This window comes from Notamacropus eugenii, chromosome 4, assembly GCF_028372415.1.
Source record: "Notamacropus eugenii isolate mMacEug1 chromosome 4, mMacEug1.pri_v2, whole genome shotgun sequence".
Classification (NCBI taxonomy): domain Eukaryota; kingdom Metazoa; phylum Chordata; class Mammalia; order Diprotodontia; family Macropodidae; genus Notamacropus; species Notamacropus eugenii.
In genome coordinates this window covers 77,810,975-77,834,381 of record NC_092875.1, presented here as the reverse complement: position 1 = coordinate 77,834,381, position 23,407 = coordinate 77,810,975, and the positions used below count along the sequence as shown (strand labels likewise).

The window sequence follows — 23,407 nt, the reverse complement described above, 5'->3', positions numbered from 1 at the left end:
GTGCTTGGCCATCCAAAGAAATTGGTGTATCTTTTATTTACCCTTCATTTGGGGAGAGGATCAGAGTTTGGGGGCACAATTATAAGCAAGTTGAGTTCAGAGTTGGGGCTAGAGAAAAGTCCTTCTTTCCCTTCCCTTCCTTTGCCCATCTTGCTGCCCTGCTCCCTCCCCAAACATACACTTGCCAAGTAATTAGCATTCTTTGGGAGTCCCTCAGGAAGAGCACTGGGCACCTCCAAACCTGGAGCCTTGCTTCTCTATACTCCAGAGCTGGGGCCTTGTTCTCTTCTCACATGACACCAGTTCCCCCCAGCAGGAGAACAAACTGTGAACACATTCAAATTAGCCGTGTAACAGAGGACCTGAGGCCTCCAAGGATAAAGCTGATGCTGGACACACTCCCTTGAGGACAGAGAGAGGGCCCGGGAGAGACCTGCTCCTTAGACCTCCCATCTCCCTTCTCCCAGGGTTCAGTTCACCCTTACTCTTGCTGAGGCTGGATGCTGTGGACCTTTGCTATTAAATCAGTCGGTTTCATTTTCCTTCCCTATACTCCCCTCATCAAGCTTAGAGAGGATCTCGTTATCGGGAGGCCCAGAATAGAATGCACCCCACCCCCTCTCAATTCTAAGCCATTTCTTACAACCCCAGGGTCTTTCGTTCTCTATCCCTCCCCTTTGGCTCTGGAGGTATCCTCCCCCTCCCATGTGCAGCCTGCCAGTGCCTCTTCTCTCACATAGCCTGAGGCTCTGCTTTCAGGCCTGCAGTTTGCCCCCTTTGCCCAGATCAGAACCCAGCTGTTCAGGGAGGTATACATCTGTCTGACAGTTTGCATCCATAGGCAAAGACGGTAGGTAGCACAGGGAAGTTTCTGGTGTGAACTAAGCAGGGGAAAAGCTATCCCATGTATGTGTGATGGGTGGTTTTGGTGCATGGGAGTGTTCCAGTCCCCCCTGCTGTTGGCTGTGGTGAAGTTGGTGGGGTTCTAGTGAAAGCTGTCTGACTGGGCACCTTTGGGTGCCTCCCTCCTGCCCTGGGTGCTTTTCTTTTCTCCTGATTTTCTCTCCCCTTCCCTCCCCCTCCTGGCTTTGGTTCTCTGGCAGGGCTGGGGAGCAACAAAGTTTCCAAACATTTTTTTTTCATTTCCCAAACTTTTCCAGATGCCAGGAAGAGGCCAGAGAGGCCCTGGGACTCTGCTGAGAAGGGGGAAGGGAAATCCTTTCTAAGGCTTTTCTCTTTCCTTCTTCAGGGAAAGAGAAGCAACTGGGCACATGGTGAGAACCAGGTGGTCAGGGATTGCCCTGGCTCCCCCAGACATAGTTCAGTCCAGAGGCAGTAAGAACGAGGTGGAACTACCTGCTCAGTGCTGACCCCTCTCTGCTGACCTGCCCCAATCCCCATCACTCAGCCCTGGCAAAAGGCATCTGGGAAACGGTACTTTGAGATGCTTCTGGGCAGCTGTGAGCTACTTCAGTGTCACCCTCAGCAAACCTTGAGTATTACATGGGAAAGAGGCTTCCTTTGTTAAGGGAAAAAGAGGTTCCTTACTGTGACAGAATAGTTCAGCCTGAAGAAACAGAGTTTTGGGGAGGGGAGAGGTGATATCCCCTATCCACCCATTTCCATAAAACTTGCCTTTTAGACGTGAAAGCAGCTTCTAGAGTTAAAGGAAGAAGGTTCATTATTAGGATTGGGGTAATTTGACTTGGGAGAATACAGTTTGGAAGGTGGGAGAAAGGACAGGCATCCCCCATCAACCCCCCATCTACTAAGGGGGCACTTTTCCACTTAGTTCCCGCCCCTCTTTTCATACTCTGTCCCCCCATCCCCGGACATACTACACAAACAAAGGGCTCTTTGTGGTCCTGGTCCACTGGCCAGCTGCCAGCCACATTCTTCAAATGTTTCTTCCACTAGGATCTCCTGCCGCCCAGCCTGACTCCTTTTCATGAAGCCTGGGCCTCAGGCCTGGTAGTCCCTATGTCCCTCTGACATGACATCCATACATTTTTTTCCTTCCTGTCACCCACCAAGGACATTCAGCCTTGGAGGAACCCCACCATGCTCTAGCTGTCCTCAGTGCTTTCTTCTGGGTGAAGACGAATTGGGGGCACAAATAAGGGGTCAGTGAGACTGAGTTGGGGAGCTCATAAAGTACCATAACTGGGATGGGTCACTTCCCCAATTCTACTCTCCATCTCCTTCCCCAAGGGGGTTTTATATCCTCACTGAGAATCATTTTCCAAGAAGGGTAAAAGGGGCCAAGGCTTGGTTTTCTGGAGTGTGTGGATGGGTATTATGATCCTAGGATTTAAAGCTGGGATGATAATAATAGTAGGAGTAGTAGTAGCTTTTATATAGCTCTCTAAGGTTTGCAGAACATCTCATTTTATCTGCACAATAGATCTGGCAGGTATGCACTACTCTTATCTCTATATTATAGATGAGGAAACTGAGGCTGAGAGTAGTAGTTCAGTGACTTGCCTGAGATGGCACATCTAGGAAGAGACTGAGGCAGGATTTGAATGCAGGTTTTTTTTTGATTCCATGTGCAGTGCTCTGTTCTCTAGGATAATTAGCTGTTTCCGGCTTATTAAGTTACCTTCCCTCATTTTATAGTTGAAGAAACTAAGGCTCAGAGAGTTTAAGTGATTTGTCAGAGGTCACAGAGCCAGTGAGGGGTCAAACGAAGTTTCTAACTCGGGTCCATTGCTCCTCCCACTGCACCTCTAAGCCTTTCTGTGAAGGTGCTGATTCCCAGAGCATCCCTGGGATGTCGTCCATTAGAAGGAGGGCAGGGAAGGTGGGGTTGCCTGAGACACTAGAAATTGGATTGCCTAGTTGGTGTTCACTGAAGTGCTTTGGGTCCCAGCCTTTCTCTGTCTTAGATGGTAGTAGTGAGCAGGGGGCTGATTTCTCCTGGCATAGAGGGGATTCTGTGAGGGCTCATAAAATGTTTGCAAAGAACACTCAGGAGCCAAGTGAGGATGTGGAACCCATTGGTTGTCAGGGCAAGAAGGAAGGGAGAGGCAGCGATGGGAAACTTTTCTTTCCAAAAGGAATACTGAAAAGTCAGCAAATACACCCCCCCACACACACATACCCCTTCACCTACAGTCACAGTCCCAATCAAGCCCAGTTACAGCCACACAAAGTCACACGAACACACGGTCCTAATGAAAACCTGGATGGCTGCTCTGCCTTTTTTTCCCCCTCGTTAAAAAATGTTCATAATTTGGAAAGAAAAAGCGCATTTTACAAGCTGGCGGCTCTAGGGAACTTTCCGTCGGTTCTCTCTGGCCCCGTGATGGGTGGGGCCCGCTCCCCCCTTCCCCTCCCTCCTCGCCTTCCAGCCCCAGGCACCCGCTGAAGGAGATCCCCACCCTCCCCCTCCCCCACCCTAGGGAAGGAGCGGGGAGGCCTCTGTCCAGCATCCCCAGACGCCTGATGACTCGATTCCTGCCCCTGAGGTTAAAGGTAGACCCAGAGAGTGGACACATCTGCCTCCCCCACCCGGAGTCCTCGATTTGTCTTCGTCCTTGAAAGTAGGGTCCCCGGAGTCCGCGTGTCCAGGGGCCTCTAACAGGGAGGGAGTAAAGGAGGTGCTGAGCTCACCGCCTCGGCATCTCCCCGCCTGCCCCCGCCCCGCCCCCCCTCGGTGTGAGGCCGGCCGTCACTCCGCCAGCCGCCTCTTTCCCCTAATAGCTTTTTAAGTCCAACCACATGTGTCTGCCGAGAGTGGAGCCGCCCCTCACTGGGCCTCCCGCCCTCCACCCAGACCACCCTCCCGCACCCTTGTAGCATCTGCCCCCTGTTGGAAGACCCTGGGGTGGAGAGAGCGAGTATTTACCCCTTTGAGAGCTCATCTGCTCTTTCCCAGGTCGCACGAAAGCCTTAACTGATGTAGTGACCAGGAGACCTCAGACTGAGGCCATGTGGGTTCAGGCCTCTTGTGAGGCTGAAGGGTGGAACCCACGGTAGGTAGGCACTTCTAGTTTTGTGAGGGTGAGCTAGGAGGTTTTACAGACCTCTTCCCTTGCTCTTACGGGGCTGGGAAGAGCCCCTGGAGTCTGGACTCTGGGCTAGCTCTTTGTGGCTCTAGAGCTGTTTGGAAGCAGAAGGCCAGCCCTGTCTGGTGCCAGGAAGGTACATTGGGTTCCACCCTACTAGGCTCTAGTTAAAAACGTTGCTGCCAAGGCTTTTTCTCCCCTTCCCTATGCTTTGCTCTCTCCTCCACTCACCCTAGAGGCTAGCTGGTATTCCATGGAAGGTCTGTGGTAGTGTCCTTCCTGCCCCCCTGCCTCAGGCTGACCCTGTGATTGAGATTGGCTCAGTGCACGTGTATGTTGTCCTGTTTGTATATCTAAGCTGACTGAGGAGGCTTGGGGAGTTCACTTTTGCAGGAGGGTGGTGAAGGATGAAAACCATGGGGTGGGTGGGAGGCCCTGGGGTCCTAATGAAAAAATTGCTTCCAGCCAGGAGGGCCTACTCTTTCACTGAAATTGCAAACATCCTTAGCTTGCTTTGCTGCCACAATCTCCGCCCTCAGGGAGGTGTAGTGAGCAGTGGAGGGGAGGGGGCTAGTGATGAAGATCAAACATGAGTTAGGAAATTGTAGTACCACTTCACACACACATGATCCAGTGACTTGATCCTGTCACTTGAAATAGTTGGGGAAGGGCCAGTGGCTTTGACTGGTCTTTCTTTAGGACTGACTAGCTGGTAGCTGTGGGTTCCTCACCAATGCCAGAGTACCTCATTTGAAATCTGGCTTACTCCAAGACATGGATTATGGTTAGATTTCTCTGAAGCAGAGCCTATTCCTCTATTCAAAGAGACTCTAGACATGATAAGGCTATGCCCTGCAAAAGCCTCAGGACCGAGGAAGTGAGGGTGAACGCTTTCCTTCACTTTTTTCTCAACCCCTCTCCCCTCTCTAGGACAACTGGTGCTATCCAGAGGCTAGCTGATGCTATCCAAATACCATCTAATGTTCATGCACATTTAGGCCTCCCTCCTTCAGGTACTCTAGGGGCAGCTAGGATAGAGGCTCATGGGATAGAATACTGGGCCTGGAGTCAGGAAGACCTGAGTTCAAATCCAGCCTCAGACACTTACTAGCTGTGTGACCTTGGGCAAATCACTTAACCCTGTTTGTCTCAGTTCCCTCTTCTGTAAAATGAGCTGGAGAAGGAAACGGCAAACCACTCAAGTATCTTTGCTAAGAAAACCCTAAGTGAGGTCATGAAGGACATGACTGAACAACAACTTCAGATGCTCATAACCCTCCCAGAAAGTCTGCTCTCTGCAGGCATGTTGATCCAGAAGGTGCCTGAGAACCTAGAGAAACTATATGGCAGAGTGGGAAAAGCAACAGACTTTTTCCAATCAACAGTTCAACTGCTTAGCTTTCCCACTTTAACCCTTGACCACGGGCAAATTACCTAGCCTCTCTGAGTTTGTTTTCTTATCTGTAAAATGGGTACAGCAGTACTTAAATTTCCTGATTTCATTGGGTTGTCACAAGGAAGGAAGGAAGGAAGGTATTTTTTAAACTGTAAAGCACTATGTGAATGAAGGAAGGTTGCGATCCCACTAGACATCTCTTCCCATGGTTGCCTTTAGTTTTACTGTTCTCAGTGCCTGGAAATACCTTCTTTACTTTTTTAAAACTTTACCTTACTTACCTTACTTACTTTACTCTCCACCCCCGCTCCCCAGTTTAATTGTTGAAATCTTACTCATCTTTAAAAACACAGCTCCATTTGCCTCCTCCTCCAGAAAGCCTGACCCCTTCATTTAGCTCTCCTTCTCCCACAGCCCCACTGCCTCACAATACCATACCTTTGCTCTTCTGATGTGCTTATGTAGTATCTTGAATCCAGTTCCTTGTGTATGTATCCTATTCCCTTACTAGACTTTAAACTACTGGAGAGGCTGTGAGATGCAAGAAAGGAGAGTATGGTGTCATGGAAAGCGTTGGATTTCCTCTTAGAATCCTTCAGAGGGTTTGAATCTCAGCTCTGTAAATAACTGTGAGCTTAGACAAGTCTCTCTGGGCCTTCCTCAGTTAAGAGTATCACTTCTAACGCAATGCTTTGCAAAGAGTAGATCCTCAACTAGGGCTTCACTTTCATAGCATTTAGAGGGTTCAACCCCCTCTTCTTACTGATGAGAAAACTGAGTTCCATAGACATTAAATGATCTGCTCAACCTCTCATACATAGGTAAGAATGCCAGTTGGCATCCTGGTCTCCCAGTTCCCAATCCAAGACTCTTTCCACTACACCATACTGCCCTACCAGTTTCTCCCACTATTTCTTGTGGAGAAACCTCCCGGGCTGCCGCTCCAGGAGGGGACCCTAAAGAGGGGACAGAAAAGAGACGAAGTGTAAAGAGCCTTGGGATTCTTAGAGGAAGGTGACCCCTCCCTCTTCAGTGTTGTAGTGTTATGGAAATGGATGGTCTCTGTGACCGCACGTGAGGCGCTGTGGTCGGCGTCCTGGCCAGTCCGTCCCTTCCCGCCAGGGAAAGGCCAAGCCAGCCCTTCAGTCTTCCTCCCCACTTTCTCTGTCTCCGTCCGCAGACCGGCACCCCTCTACCCACCCCAACCCCGTGCCCAGCCCCTCCCTGGCTCTGCTCCGAAGCGGCTGAGGCAGCGGCGCTGCGCGGAGTGGAGCGGAGCGAGTGCGGCAAAGGGGGGTGAGTGGGGGGGTTGGGGAAGGCAGGAGGAAGGAAGGAAACAACCCCATTGTCATCCCCCAAATTACTGGCTGGGCTGGCAGGGGAGGAGGCGGGAAAGCCGACATTGTTTACTTAATTAAAAGTAAACAACAATTTGCCGCTGCCAGCCTCCCATTAGTGCGCGCCGAGCCCTGTGAGCTGGGGGACTCGGCTCGCGCTCCTGCCGTGCCCGCCTGCCGGAGCCCGGGTCCCCTCCGGCAGCGCATCGCAGCTAAGCATGGCACTCCTTGGCGCGGCCCAGCCCCCGAGCCCTTCGCCGGGAGCGAGGCGGCCTTGGGGCACCGGGCAGTGTGCACTGTCCTGCGGCCTGCCAGGAGGATCAGATCTGCTCCCCTAGCCTCAGGCTCCTGCCCACTGCAGGCCTGGGGGGGTGGGGGCGAGGAGTAAGGCCAGAAACCGCCATTGGACTGGCCGCCACAGGCGCACTGAAACTGCTGCTGCTTTCACGTGGCTGAGGGAGAGAAAAGGGATATTTTCAGCGTAGTCCCGAGGCCGGCTGGGGCGGGGAAGAGGAGAAGCTCTCCATCCACTTATCTCCAAAAGCTAGTGATTTAGATAGAAGAGAACTTCTCCCTCCACGTTCAGGACCTCTCGACCCTCTACTTTGGGCTGCCCGGATCGCTTAACTACCTGGAGACTTAATGCCTTTCTCTTTCCGTCCCCTCCCCCTCACCTCAATCCTTCCGCTGCTTATAAAAATCCTCCTCCCTTCTCTTCTTGGCCCTGCTCCCGGATCCGGGCTGTCGGAGGCTTCTGGAGGGCCCGTTGGAAAGATGAGCTCCCTGTCGTGTTGCATGGAGAGGAGAGGGCCTACTGGATCTGGGGTGGGAGGACTGAAGGGGGTGGGAGACGTTAGCCCCAGTAGCTCCAGGAGCCCCTAGGAAAAGGGGAAAGTTGGAGATAGGATTGGAGGGGAATAGAGAGAGCAGCTTTGGCCCTACACCCCTGGAGGTTTCAGCCTGGACGCAACTGGAATTAAGGAAACCCCAATTTGGGTGGTTTTTTTTAAGTAGTTACGGAGGGGTGCGGGGGGGGGGGGGTGTCTTTAGGAACCGGGAATACCGGAAGAGAGAGGGATTGACAATCTAGTGAATGAGGTGGCAAATATGGGGGTGGGGGGTGGGGCGTGGTGTTAAAACCTCAGAGCTTCAGAGGGGATGGAAAGAGAAATGGTGCAGTACAGAATCAAGTGATGTACTTTCCCCTGTTCCCCCACAACTGTCCTTAGAAGCTGAACAGGGACAACCTAACTGAACTTCTGAAAGGGTTGAAGTGTCCGCTGGAGTTGGCTTCCCCTGGGTTTCCAATTTTCTCCAGGCCTCACTCTGAAAGGTCCCTTCGAAACAGAGTTCCCCTCACCCCCACCCCAGTCTACTCTAGTGAAAGAGTTCTACTACCCACTGACCACAGTGCTTCTGCTTCCTGCCCCCATTCTCTTACTGACTTTTCTTCTCAGTCCCCAGGGCTGCATCCTTCCAGCCTTCCCTTCACAAAGCCAGGGAATAGGGGGCTGTTTAGAGAAAGGGAGCCAAGTACATAAATAGTTGAGGGCCATGATGTCATTACTCCAGGGTTTAAGACCAAAGCAGGAGAGTAGAGGAGAGAAGGAGACATAGAGATACCCCTTACTCCCCAAATGTGTATATTCTACTTCCAGCCATGTGAGCTGCCCCCTCCCTAATATATCCTTTCCCCAAGGTTGTACCCACACATGACTCCCCCCACCCCTACTCCTTTCATACCTCTTTAGGATTTTCTCACACACAGGATATGCTCACATACCCTCTAGAATTCTCACTCACCTATATACTCTCCCCAAGATTCACCCACCCCCACTAGGTTCCACACACATCAGAATTAGCACATGCATTCACATGCAAACACACATATACACATGTACACACAGATCTGGGAAGTCTATTCCTTGCTTAATTGAATTAAAAGGGCTACAGTTTGGCAGGACATTGTGTATCTGAGCTTCAGTCTCTTTGCAGACAATTTCAGGGGGATTTTCAGGCCCGAATGCAATTCCAGCTGCTGCTGCTCCCTGTGGGGCAAACCAGCCAGAACCCCTTCTCCTCCCTCTTCCCTATTTGCCAGACCCCAGTGGCCTCTGGGCACCAGGCCAGGTTAGGCCAGGCCTGAAGTCTGTGGTGGAGGTGGGGGGTGGTCTAGGGTCCTATTTTACTGCATTTGTTGTGCTGCCTCTGGTCAGGTGGGTCCTGGAAGGTAGGCTTCCTGGGGTTTTTGTGGGGGCTTTGGGGAAATAAGGTAACCCCATTAAGAAGGTGAGCAGGTGCCAGGAACAAGAATAGTCCAGTTCTCTCTCCTTCCCTCGGGCTTCCTTGTTGCCTGTTGGTCCTCACTGGGGTTATAGGAGGAGATCAGGGGATGAAAGTACTTACAGGCCCTGGGGAAGGATTCCACACCCTCCCTCTCCCTTCCTCCCCAAGACATAAGGATCTAACAACAGGGAGGAGAGATAGAAGGAAACCGAATCTGGTTTATGTCTCAGAGCTTTGGGAAAGCCCAGCTCCAGGGGACAGAGGGAGCCTTTAGGGTGCTCCCTGTGGGTAGACAGTGACCTCCCTTACCCTGAGCCAGCTGCCTTTCCAGCATCTCCTCCTCTCTCTCCCCTTCCCGCCCCCCCCCCCCCCAGCTGTCAGAAGAGGGAGCTTCTTGGCCCTTCTCTGCTTTTCAGGGACAGAAATAGCATCGAGCAAAGGTGACGGATTTAAAAATATCTCCCCCACACCCGCTGCCCACCCCCACAACAGCCTTATCCTTGGCAAGAATTGGCTGCTGGGCCATGGGTTCCTTTCCTCGAGCTCACCCTGGCTGGTGACAGATGAACCCACCTCTCAACTTCCCCATGTATAGAGGATGCCTGGGTCCCCTGGGAAGGGAGAGCATAGCCTGGGTCTGGCTAACTCTCTGTTCCTTTTAATGGATGCCCCAGGGGGTATCCAGCCTCACTGCTTGGTGACAGGAATTCTCAGCCCACATGGTACCATAGGGAAGCTATTACCATCTCTCTGGCTTCTCCAAACCAAGGGAAGGAGGTTTTTTTTGCTCAGATCTCCTTGGAGCCCTTATCTAGGATGGGGCAACAGGAGAAGATCCCAGATTGCCTAGGCATCTGAGGGAAGAACCGTGGTCACTTTTGGCATCCATGGAACCAATGTTCAGTCCATGCCTCATGTGCAGCAAACTCCTTTAGCAAATGGTACAGACTGGCATTTTCCTTCAGTGGCAACTTCAATGAACATTTCTTAAGCACCTAATACAGGTAGTGAGTGTACTGTGATTAGTGCTGGAGGAGATACAAAGGTGACATAAGACACAGTCTTTGCTCTCATATAGTTCATAGACATTAGCATTACATTACACATACAATTCCTTTAATTCAACAGATATTTATTAAGCACCTACTGTATGCCAGGCACTGAGGATTCAAGGACAAAAATTAAACAGTTCCTGTCCCCAAGGAGCATACATTAAATTTTGGATTGCGGTGGAGGAAGGAAGGGAATATATGTGTGTGTGTGTGTGTGTGTGTGTGTGTGTGTGTGTGTGTGTGTATACATACTATACTTAGTGTACTAACAACTTACATCTATAGCTTTGGTACAAAATGATATGCAGTGAGTGCATAAGAGATACCAAGTTTCTATCCAGGTCTAAGAGGGAAAGTGTTACTATTTGGAGGGGGAGGGGAACTGAGCCTAGAATCTTATCAGATCATATCATCTCACAGTTAGGATGGCCTCATGTCTCATCCATCTAATTTTACACCACCCTCTCCAGCACCCCTACAAAGAATCATGGAACTTCTTTTTGAAGGTAGGAAGAGTTCATCATCTCTTACAGCAACCCACTGCAGTTTTCATGGCGGCACAGATTTAGAGCTGCAAGAGAACTTAAAGTCCTTTAAAGCTAACTCTTCATTCTGTACATAAGAAAATGGAGGCACAGAAAGGTTAAGTGACTTACCCAGGGTCATATAATGAGTCAGTATACATTTATTAACCACCTACTGTGTGCCAGGAACCATGCTAAGCACTGGGCATACAAAAAGACACAAAAGCCAGTCCTTGCCCTCAAGGAGATTCCAGTCTATTGGAGGAGACAACATGTAAACAATTATATGCAAAGCAAGTTAGACACAGGATAAATAGGAAATAATTGACTGAAGGAAAGCACTAGAATTAAGAGAGGTTGGGAAAGGTTTCCAGTAAAAGATGGGATTTTAGTTGGGACTTAAAGGAAGTCTAGTCAAGTAGACAGGATTAAGGAGGGAGAACATTCCAGGCATGGGAGACAGCGAGAGAAAATACTCAGAGCAGAGAGATGAAGTATCTGGTTTGTGGAACAGCTAGAAAGTCATAGACCAAGGAGTATGTGTCAGGGAGTAAGGTGTAAGAAGACTGGAAAGGTAGGAGGGGTCTAGGTTTTTGAATACCAAAATGAGCATTTTATTTTTGATCCTAAGGCAATAGGGAGTCACTGGAGATAATGGGGTAGAGGGGTGATATGGTAAGACCTAGCCTTTAGGAAAATCATTTGGGAGGCTGAAGGATGGATTGGATTGAGGCAGGCAGCCCCATCAACAGGCCACTGAAATCATCTGGTTGTAAAATGATGAGGTATTGCACTAGAGTGGTGACAGGGTCAGAGGAGAGACATTGTAGACACAGACAGTGAAGGATTTGAGATGGGATTTGAAGTCAGGTCTTCCTGACTCCAGATCCAGTACTCAATATCTCTGTTGGGAGATTTTTCCTCGTATTAAGCTGAAATCTGTCTTTCTGGATCACCCTCCCCATTGCTCCTACTGCTGCCTCCAGGGACCAGGCATAAGCCTACTTTTCAAATGCTTGAAGACATCTATCATGGTCTTCCTTTTCCATCCCCCCTCCCAAGTTTTCTCTTCTGCAGACTAAACAATCCTATTTCCATCCAACTATGTGTAACAGTAGATAAGAGTGCTGGGCCTGGAGTCAGAAAGACCTGAATTCAAAACCTGACCTCATTCATTTATCAGCTGTGTGATCCTAGGCAAGTAATTTAACCTCTCTGTCTGTCTCAGTTTCCTCAGTTATAAAATGGGGATAGTAACATCCCCAGTTAGTAATCCTCCCAGGATTGTTGTGAGGATCAGATGAGATAATATTTGTAAGGCGCTTAGTACAGTGCCTGGCACATAGTAGGAACTAATTTCTTCCACTAATCCTCGAAATAGCCTCTAGTTCCCCCTACCATCAGGGTCACTTTCCTTGATGTGTGCTTTACCTTGCTGATGTCCTTCCTAAAATGTGGTACACAGAATCAAAACCACACTCCTGGGGTGTTCTGAGCAGGGACAAGAAGAATTAACTTCTCTCTTTTGGACACTGTAGCCCAAGAGCCATTAATATTTTGGCTGCCATGTCATGCTGTTGACTTAGATTGAGCTTTCAGTCTGCTAAAAACCCCTGTGTCTTTTCCAGATGAGTCTTTTTCATTGTCTAGCTACACTAGGGAAGGCTTCTTTTAAAGAAGAGATGATTTGAGTTGTGTCTTAAAGGATAAACAGACTTTTAACAAGTAGAGAAGGGAAATCATTTGAGCCATAGGGGAGATGGTGAGCAAAGTCACAGAGACGGTGATGTGTATGGGGGAATGGCAAATCGTCCAGCAGTTTGGTGTGAAAATTAGTAGCAGGGAAAGGCAAGGAGGTGTCAGCTTGTGGAGGGTCCTAAATATGAGTCTAAGGAGTTACCATTTGACTTGGTAGACAAAAGGGTACCACTGAAAGGTTTTGAGGAGAGGAGTGACATAGTCAGATATGTGTTAAAGGAAGATTAATCTGGTAGCCATGTGCTGCATGAGGAGAGAAGATCTGCAGGAAAATCAGTAAGGAGGACTTTATAAAAGCACAGGGGAGAGGTAATGAGTGCCTGGGCAGTGCCAATGAGATGAGAGTGGGTTGGATGGTTATAAGAGATAGTTCCTGTAATAAAGGATACATTCTAAATAATACGAAAGAAAGAAAAGGGGGAAGAATTATAAGCACCAAAACAATACATCAGAAAAATACCCTCTGAAACAAATGCATTGTATCATATGCATTAACCACCAAGCTCTACGAAGGAGGAGAGGGAAGTGTCTATTCCTATCTCTTCTTTGTGGCCAAGCTTGTTCTTTGCAGTTTTGCAACATTCCCTTTTGATTAATTTGTAGTCATAGCCATAATTATTATCCTTATTTTATAACTTGAAGAAAAGCGAGACTGTGAGTTTAGGTGAGAAATACAGGACTTGACAACTGATTATGTGATGTGAAGAGAGAAGGAAGGAGTGAAAGATTTCAAATACAGGGGAGGAGGAGAATGGCAGCTGGTGAGACCTCAGGCAGAAATAGAGGAGTAAGGAGTGACAGGTCTGGGGAAAAAAGAAAAATCTGCTTTTCTGGATATTCAGGTAAAGGTGCAAGAGTCTGAAACTCTTGGAACCAGGGATGATTAGTCTACAGAAGAGTTGGGCAGAAGGGGACACTTGATGTCTTCAAGTCTGTGAAGAGGGATTAAGCTTATTTTCCACCGCCCCAGAGGCAGAAGTTGGAGTGATGGGAGGATGAGGCAGAAGGTAGATGTTAGCTCAATAAAGGAAACATTTGGGGTCCAAACATTCAGCTCCAGAGGGCCCACTTAACTCAAGAATCATGTTGTGACTTCTGGTGCTGAGGATGGAGCTCAGAGAGGGATGGACCATCTTTGCCTTTACATCCTATGCTATGCTTTTAGGTTTGCCGGGCGGGCAGGACCCTACACCTGGCAGGGCTCAACTATCAAGTATAAAGAGGGCCAACCAACACCAAGCAAGAAAGCTTTGAGGGGTCATTATAAGGGGGCCCAGGAAATAGGCCAGACCAAGCTAGGCCTGTGCAGTGAACTGTATTACCCAGGGTTTGGGGGAGAGGAAGGAGGGGGGCTGGGCCTCACCTCGACTAACCTCCCTACTGAACAAAGAAGCCTTTCTCCACCACCGAAGAGAGGGTGTGTCGGGTCCAGGCCACTGCCGCCAGTGCCGGGAGGTTTTTCCTTCTCCTGACTCTTCTTTGCTCACCCTGTCTTTGGGTCTCTATCTCTGACTTTGGGTTTCTGGCTCCCACTTTTCCTTTGTTCCTTTGTGAGAAATGAGAGGCATCTTCTTTTCCAGGTATTAACAAGGGCAGAAGCTTTTCTGGCCCTGTGGAAGGCCTGAAATGGAATGAACTTGCATGTAGAGCCTCGGTGGGAAAGGACCCTTAGGATATGCATGTAGGCAAGGGAAAAGAAAAATGTACCTTGGACCCCACCTCCACTACCCCGAGATCCACACTGAGCTACCACAGAGACACATGAACTGGAGCCAGAACTTTTTGTATATGAAGATAGGTGGTGGGTGGTAGAGTGGGCAAGTCATTCACAGCTGGAGGCTTATGCAGACACTGAGAGGCAGAGCAGGGGTGGGGCTCCTGTGACCAGAAAAATGGACCTCTAGGGCTCACTGAATTATACTTCTTCTGTAGCGCACAGTCTCCTCTAAGCTGTGCAAGGCCAAAACCGGGCAACATGAATGGGAAACCTGCCTGGCAGGCCACAGTCTGGCCCTCACCCCACCTCTACTCTTCTCCATCAGATCAGTCCACGCACCTGGCAATCCCAGCACTCCCACCTCTCCTTGGCACAGCCCCCCCCCCCCAGCTCCCCTTCCTCCAGCCCCCGCACTGCAAGCTGTTCCTAATCAGTGAGTAGGGGAAGCTCAGCCCCTCACATCACATCATGGCATTTGGCAGAGGAGGCTGCAGCGGCTGTCTTGCCCTGCCTCGGCCTCAATCTCAGCCTCAGCTGCCTTCTTCTGCAGGGCCCAGTCTGGTGCCTGAGCCACCCCCAGCCCTGCCCTGCCCTGCCCTTAACAGGCCCTGATGCCCTGAAGCAGTGCTGCTACCACAACCTGGATACCTGCCTTTAGCCAGGAATATTCCTGCTCTCCCATTGGCTCTTGTGGCTTTGAGGAATGAGGGAGGATCCATGACTGGGAGCCTTTGCCAGGGTCTCCAGCCTGCCCTTAGCTTTGCCCCTTGACTCTCCATGGACAGTGGAGGGCATATATTGTATTAACTCACTGCGCCACCTAGCAATGGCATATTGGAAGTACATCTCTGTTGCCTCTTCCCTGGGATGGAGGTGGGTGAGGCATCTTGCCTTTGGCAGCCCAGACCAGTGGTAGTTTCCTTCCAGGGTGAAGTTGTGTTTCCCTAGATTGGGAAATTGAAAGCAGTAATTGATCACATGTCCACCTTGAACACAAAATCCCAAGTTATGACACCCACCATCCCCCCACCTCAGACCTGGAGCAGTTCTGTCCTTTCCTGGCTGACCATGTCTCCTCTGCAGCATCAACAATGGATATAGCTATTGCTTTGCCAGATGCCCAGCTGTGCCCAATGTCACTCGGCCTGCCTTGCCAACCTGATGCTACCCATCTGGGTTCCTGGTGGACCATTACAGTTTCTTTGAGTTGGAAAGCACTAGCCAGACTCAGAGTCCTTTTCCCATAGCTTCCCCAAACATTTTGAGAAATATCGTACTCCTGACTGGCCCAGCATCTGAGCTGGGGCTCTGAGGTCAAGGAACAGGATTCCCTGACAGTCTGTCTCTTAATACTAGGAGAAGGTGGAAAGAGCTTAGTCCTGTCTTGCCTCCACCCCAGAGAGAAAGAGAGAACACTAACATTAAGATACTGTGATCCTTCACTCCCTTCCCGGTCCTGTCTACTACTTCTTGCCCAATAGTGAATCCAGTGAATCTCTTTCCTTACCTAGGCCTTATGCCCTTCTTTACCCTCTTTGGGAAAGCAAAGTGGTACTCCACGCCTCCCTCTTCTGCTGCCACCCGTCTGTCCCACATCCAGCCTTTGTGAGAGGATTAGGCTGAGCTATTGTTTTAATGCAGATTCTTTGATTGGTACTGAGCCCACGTCTGTGTGTATCTATGTCTGTCTGAGGAAAGGGGTTGCAGAAATGGTCAGTTTAGTCTCAGCTGGATGAGGGTGCCAGCTGGTCTCCCCTTCTATCCCTTTGGGTGAATTTTCTTCCACGCATGGCCTGGGTTTTTGAAAGTCTATTCACTGGTTCCCATATCCAGTTTGTTAGACTTCTGATTGCCTGCCCTATCCTGCATCTACTGAGGGTCCCCAAGCAGGCCCTGATCATGCAAGGGGTTCCCTTCCTGAATGGGTTGTTCTGATCCCAGCCACAAGGCAGGAGAGGAGAAGCACACTTGGATCGTGATTATGCGGTCTTCTTTCCCCAGGTAGAATTGTAAACTTCTTAAGGGCCCCCTCCCCGTACCTTGCCTAGAGCCAGGCATAGAGTAAGGACTCTGTATAGACTGGGCAGTATATGTAGTTTAGCAGAAAAAGCATTGGAATGTCTTTGCCACTTATCACCTGTGTGACTTGGTCCCTTTCCTTCTCTGGGCCTCATTTTTCCTGTATCTAAAATGAGGCAGTTAGATTAGATGAACTCTAAGGTCCCTTCTGGCTCTAAATTCTGTGACAACCAGGAGACCATGGAGTTTTAAGGTCCTGCTCAGTGGCCATTTGTCATAACTGGGGTTGGTCCACAGACTGACAGAGGCCATGATGGCCCCTGGCCTCAGTGTCCATATGTTCTGGCAGCCTAGGAGGCAGAAGCCAGGGTAGAGGGGCTTCAGGTCATGGGGCAGGCATGGGCCAGCTGTCTCACCAGCTGCACTGGGCTTCTTTTCCCATAGCTCTCCTAGTTTTTCTGACACCCCCTTCCCAGGGAATTGGAAAGAGAACGAGAGGCATCAGGGGAGAAGACTATGCAACAGGATTAGTGGTGGTGGGAAAGCAGGCTAAGGAGCTGTCTGTTGCCTTTTCCCTCCCTCGTCTCCAGTCCCAGGCCCTGGGAAGGCTGGTTCTCTTCTCTCCGTTTAGGTATGGGAGGGGCTGGTGAGTTGCCTCGATTTTCCCCACACCTCTCCCAGACAACCACCCAGAGTACTTTCCTTCCTCACTCCCTCCTCCTGGTCTGTGCTCCTTTGTCTGTTGCTAATCACTCTTTGAGTCGATGTCCCCCCTTGTTCCCCCTGAAGCCCAGGTAGTAGGAGCTGGGTCCTCTCTCTCCCTCCTCCCTCTCACCCATCCCACCCTACCTCCCCCTCTCCTCACAGGGTAACCTGCCCTGCTGCTGCTGCTGCTGCTGAGTGCTTGCCAAACAGATGCAGGCAGCTGGATGGGGCCCAACCGGCTCGGCACAACTCAGCCGCTGCCACCAAGTATTTTTAGGAAAGTTTTTCCTTCTGTTTTTTTAAAGGAGTAATTTCCTCCTTTTATTTCTCTTGTGTTTTCCTCCCTTCTCCCTCAACTTTCTGCCCCTCACTTTCAGTCTTTCATTTTAATGTTGAGTAGATTTATTTGTATTCTCATCCTTTTCTCTCATATTCTTCCTTTCAGCAGCTTTTTCATTTCTGTTCATTGTCCATCGTGGTCTCTCTTACACTGTATATGCCTTGCTTTTCATGTCACTGAAGCTGTCTCTCAAGTTCCTGTCCCTTACCAGGTGCATTTATTCCCAGTGACCCTCTAGAGACTCCTGCTTCCTCCCCTTCAGTACCAGGGGTCTGAGTCTAAGTCTGGCTGGCTCAGCAAGGCCCATTTCCGGTGCTAGACGATGTGTTCTGCCCCTTTAAAAATAACCAGACAAAGGGTAAATGTGGGACAGGATTGCTCAGCCCTGGGAGGTGGGGGCCACTATTAATAGCCCCAAGAACAGCTGGCAAGAGGGGTCAAGCCTGGTCTGGCCTGGGCTGGGCAGGCTCATGGGGGAGCTGGGACTCAACAAAGGTCAGTGCTGGAAATAGAGGTGGGAGGGGGAGAGACAAGCCTGCCTAGGACTGTACTACACCGAGGCTCCTTTGAGACCCAGCCCTGAGCTTGTGATTGGCCCAGAGACAAGAGAGCATAAGCATATTGGTATGGGGAGCCAGGCTTTCAGCTGTCCCTTACTCCCACATTCACCCATCCGGAGATGCAGCAAAGGGCAGGGTAGGGGGATGGGGAGAGGAATTGACCTTGAATCCCCTTCCCTGGTTTGCCATGCCTTCCTGTGCCGCCTCTTGGCCCTCAGCCAGAGTGCTGGAATGGGCCTAGCCTAGGGGCAACACGGGGCTCCTCTAATTCCACTATCGCAGTAGCCTTTTGACTGGTCTCTCTGCTTCCAGGGTTTCCAATCCATCTTTTACCCAGCTGTCAAACTAATGGCCCTAAACACAGATCTGGCTATGTCACTTTCTTGCCCAAGAAGCCTCACTGGCTCCCTACTGCCTCTAGGATAAAATACAGCTTAGTTAGCATTTAAATCACAACCATATGGTTACAACCTACCTCTAGCCTTAAAGCATACAACTACTCTTCAAATACTCTGTTTCAGACAAACTAGCCAACTTGCTGTCCCCATACTTGGCGTCTCATCTCCTCCTCCATGCCTTTCCACAGGCAGATCCTCTAACCTGGAATGTACTCCCCCCCACCCCCACCTCTGAATCCCGAGACCCCTTCAAGGCTCCAGTGCGACCTCCTGATGAAAACTTTTTCTTCTAAAATCCCCCTAGTTGTTAAAGAGCTTTCTCCCTCATCTCTTATATCTTAACCACTTACATCTTGTTATGTCCCCATGAAATGCAAGCTTTTTGAAAGCAGGGGCTGGCTTTGATTTTTGTCTTTGTCTTGCCAGCAAGAATTGAATTGAATTGAAAATTCAATTGGGATGAGGAGACTGGGCCCACCCTACCTATCTACCTCCCCCAGGACCATCTGAGGCCTGGGATGAGGCCCATTCTTCTCTTCTCGTCCACTGGCTTGGTTCACATAGGCCTTGCTGGTGTGACTACCTTACTTCTTTCTACCTTGCTTTGTATATATTTAATTACCAGCAGGCAGTTACTGTAACCCACTTTGTGTAAAACTCCCGTGTCAAGGGATGTAGAGGAGTGGGTGCTTGACTTGTCTATGGGCTTCTTCCCCTCTTTTTCTTCTTTGATAGTGCCCAAATCTTCGGGTCTGGGCCTGCCTTGACCCAAGCCCACTACAAAGACAGGATGCAGCGCTCAGGACCAAATGGTGTCTGCCTCTAAGAGATATATAGTCCTCATGGAGGATTAGTCCTAAGGCTTCAGATCAGAAGTTAGGCCAAGTCAAGGCAACTCAGGCCACCCTGGGGCAGGGAGATGAGCCCCCTTGGGCCAGGAACTGTTTCTCTGTTTTTCCCTCTCTGCCTCACCTTGTCTTTATCCTAGCCTGCGTCATTCTTTTGTTGCTTCTTCATGTTTAAGGAGCACCTTTGATTGAGCCTTCCCCCAGATAAAGACCAAGCACCTGCACACATCTGAAGGGGTTCAAACCGTGGTTTCATGCCTTGTGTTATTCAGTGGCTAATTAGTTCATTCATGTGACCTGGAGCAAATGACTGGATCCTCTGGGCTTCTGTTTTCTCACCTGCAAATTGAAGGATTTGGAGTAGATGATCTTTGAAGTACATTTCAGCATGAACAGTAGGTGATTGTGCTTTAGTCTGTTACCTCATTCATTCATTCAGCAGTGGAGCAGTGGAGAAAAAGGAGTCTCCAGACCCAGGTTTGTATCACAACTCCAACACTTTCTAGCTGTGTGACTACACATAAAATCACTTTTCTTCTCTCAGCTTCAGTTTCCTCATCTGTAAAATGGGAAACTACTCCTTGTTCTACCTGCCTTCCAAGAGGAGTTATGAATAAAATGCTCTGTAGCCTTAAAAGGCAATAAAAATGGGAGTTGTTATTTATTAATTGATTACTACCTGCTATGTTCTGTGTCGCCAAGAATAGTCCTCTATAGGCTCCTTGTCTTGAGTAGGGGCAGCCTTAGCTTGTCATCTCCTTGTCCATCTCCATGCCCTACCCCCTCCAACCCCCACTGGAAGGGATTTTGTTTATTGACTTAAGACTAGCGATTGGGTGTGTTCTGGCTGGGGCTGTGAGTGTCTGGTTGAGCAGGCTGGAAAAATCACACTCAGCTCACCTCCTAGATTTCTGTCTTTCTTAATGTTCTTTCTTTCTAGCTCCATATTTCTTTGTGTCCCTTTTTATGGCATTTCCCCACTCCCTTTATTTTCCTGTGAACCTTTAGAGCAAAGTAAGGTGGTGCTTTTACAAACAGAAGTCTATTTGCCTTCCTTGGCACAAGATGCCTGCCCAGTGCCCAGGCACCATCTTACAGGGTTTTCCCTGCTCTGGCTCAACACTGGTGCATGTGATGGCTGCGGAAGAAAAAGGGGCTAGACAGTGCAGTGCCAACTCTCTCTTCTCTCTTAAGGTGGCACCATAGGCAGGATGGGTTGCTTGGGAGGCAAGGGACCGAGCAGGGAACTCTTATTTTCTGGGGATGGTATTAGGTATTCCTGGTTCATTTATTTTCAGTGGGGAAAAACAAACTTAGCAGCAATTTGTTTGGTTTTGCATGGGGATAGATGAGGCTGGTGCAAGTAGGGGCAGGATGGCGTGCTGCTGATGCCTAACATGGACTTAGGACAGCCTTCTCTGTGGGATATCAGAAGTGTGAAGACCATTGCTGTGGAGCAAAACCCTCTAGCCTTTGGGGCAAACTGGGGAGGCTGGTGTCCCAAGCCCTAAGGGGCAGCTTTCTCAGGTTTCTGCTTGGCACCTTGGAACATGCTGTTCCGACTCCAGGCTAAATAAAGCTGTCCAACAGGCCAGGCGTGCAGTGTCTATAGCATAAAATGAGCCAGCTAGGTTAACACCCACTGTCAGTTCCCTGGGAACTCAGGTACCTCAGACAGACTAAGCTGGACTGTGGAGATTTCTTAGGGGACCTTAATACTGGGTGAGAAGGTAATAGCTAACCCACTAGCTAGGCCTATAAGCAACTAATTCCCTCTTGGTCTGGTCTCATACTCTAACCAAGCAGCCAGCCAAGCCTTTCCACACAACTGAACCCCATCTCCAGGGAAGGGCCCCACTGCCAGCCAGTGGAGGGGTCTCTGCCTTCTTCATCTATTTTCCTCCGTCACTAACCTTCTTCATTCTATTTTCCTTACTTCCTAATTCCCCTTTATTCACTCACTCCTACTCATGGGCTATACAGGCATCTTTTGGGTCTATGAGTTCTGGGGGAAAGGGGAGGCAAAGGATGGAAGGAGAAAGAAAGGAGAAGGATTCCTGAAAGCATGCAAGCATGGCAGCTTAGCACAGTACCTGGCACTCAGTAGGTGCTTAATAAATGTTTATGGACTGACTGGTTATTATAGGATTACATGCAGGAGGTAGAAGAGGTAGAAGGCCACCTGAAGATTCCGTAATCCAACTTCCTCATTTTGCAAAGGTGGAAACTTGAATCCAGGGAAGTTAAATGTCTACCCAAGGTCACATGGGTGGTAGGTAGCAAAGCCAAGATTGGAACCCAGGTCCTTTGACTCTAAGATCTTACCTACGTATACCCACTTGACCTCCGCCCCGGTGCCTGGCACCAACATTCTCTCCACCTTTTCACAGTACTGGTTTAAGGTCCTCCAAGCATTAAGGTGGCAGCTCCTCCTCTGATGGGAGGGTTGACAGGTTGTTCAGAAAGTGCTGTGTCGTGGTGCAAAGAACATGGACTGTACAATCCTGAGACCTGGGTTCAAACCCTAACTCTGTTAGTTACCAATTTATCCCCTGTGGGATCGTGAATGAGGCATTTGATCATTTGTTTTGATCCTTTTCTGCTCTGAATCATATTTAACCTGTGAAAGAGTTCCTGCCCCAAGCTCAGGTTTGAGGGGAGAAACTGAGGAAAATGTGAAAGTGAGAGGAAGAGACCTGGCACCCAGGATAACAATTTCTTCAGGCCAGCGCTTGGGTCTCATGTGCCTTCCTGTCTCATTGCATTCCCAAGGACTACTTTGGTCTACTGCCTCCTTGCACCTCTGTGCCCTGCTCCCACCCTTCTAGGCCCTGTCCGTCTCCCTGTCTGATTCTATGGGACAGCTCAGGTTCCTAGACTTGAGTTTCAGGACGCACAATAGTCACATTCTTCAACTCTGCCTACCATAGGCCAGCCTCTTGGTCCCCCCCACCCCCCTTCCCTGCCCCAACTCAAGATTGGGTTTCCTGTGCCTTGGCACTGCAGAAGAGAAGTTGGGAAGGCAAGGGCTCCAGGATAGTTTGGCTCCTTGACTATTTCCAGGGAGCTGGGTACTGTCATGTTGTCTAGAGTATAGATACCCCTTTGGGCACTCCAAATCCTAGGCCTGTCCCATATCTGCGGCACACCCCCTGGGATTCTGCCCACATTCCAGAGCACACACCCCACTTGTTTATAAGAAGAAACTTAGTTATAAGGAGAAACTAAGGAGAGATGGGCTGGGGCAGGCACAAGAATAATGCATACCACTTTTCAAGGGACAATTGGTCTTCCAGGGAATAACAGTTGACATTTCTGGAGTACTTTAAAGTCTACAAATAATTTTTCTTACAACAGCACTGTGAGACAGGTAGTATAAAGATTATTAGTTCCATTTTATGAATGGGAAAACTGAGGCTCAGTTCAGTAAAGTGACATAGCTACCAAGTCAGGATTTGAACCCAGGTCTTCTAACTAAATCAAAAAGGTATGGGGTGTGTGTGTGAATGGGAGGCAGTATGCTTCTCTCCTACAGAACTGATGTTTGTTTGTGAGCTGTTAGTGGGGGTAACTGAAGTGCTGTCAGTGTCATTGCATTCCTAGGTATGGCCTGGATTGTACATGTATGTGTGTCCTTGTGTTTGCAGGTTTATATATAAGTGTATCCTGTGAGTGTGTTCATTGGTGCGCTCACCAGCGTGTAAGTGCATTCGTATAAGGCTGTGTGTTTTTATCTGAGGGTGTACTTGTCTGTCTGATACAAAATAGGGCAAGAGAAGATATGTTGGTATGTCTTATATGTATAGGTATCTGCATCCGTGTGTATCCATATATGTGCACATGTGAATATGTGTTTTGTTGGTATGTGAGTACATCTGTGCATGTGTGAGTATATATCTAGAAGTAGGTATAGGAGTGAAAACTTACATGTACACATGTATGAGTATCTCCAAGTAAGTGTCTGTGTGTGTGGTTTTTGAGGGTTCTGAGTTCATATATGTGTCTAAGCACATATGTGTGAGTGCTTGCGTGTTCCAGAAAGTGAGTGTGAGTTAGTGTGTGTGTATGTGTATGTGCATACAAGCTCCCATGTGTTCTTCCTCCTGCTTCATAAAGAGCTGGCGGAGTAATCAATGTCTGCGGGAAGCAGCTGGGTGGTGATTTACAGACTGTCCCTTTAACAGAGCACAGTTTGTTAGGGGTGGGAGCTGAGGCTGCTCTGAGCAGGACATTCCTTCCTCACCTAGCGGGAGCCATAAATATCTCCCTGTCTGTAACCAAAAAATATATATGTATATTAAAAACACGCCACCAATCTGGGGTTTATGTGTGACGCTGGCCTCTTCCTGGCAACTGTAGACTTCCATCAAAGATGGAAAACCCCAATAAAAGGCAAAGAAAGTTCTTTTGAACGGACAGACAAACAGACAGACAGACACACACACACACACAAACAC

The 23,407-nt window shown here is 49.3% G+C and overlaps 1 protein-coding gene across 7 annotated transcripts in view; it reads left to right on the top strand.

Annotated features, from left to right (window-relative positions):
* Positions 1-23,407, top strand: part of NFIX (nuclear factor I X) — a 115,032-nt gene that overhangs the window by 59,977 nt on the left and 31,648 nt on the right. The window lies entirely within an intron of this gene.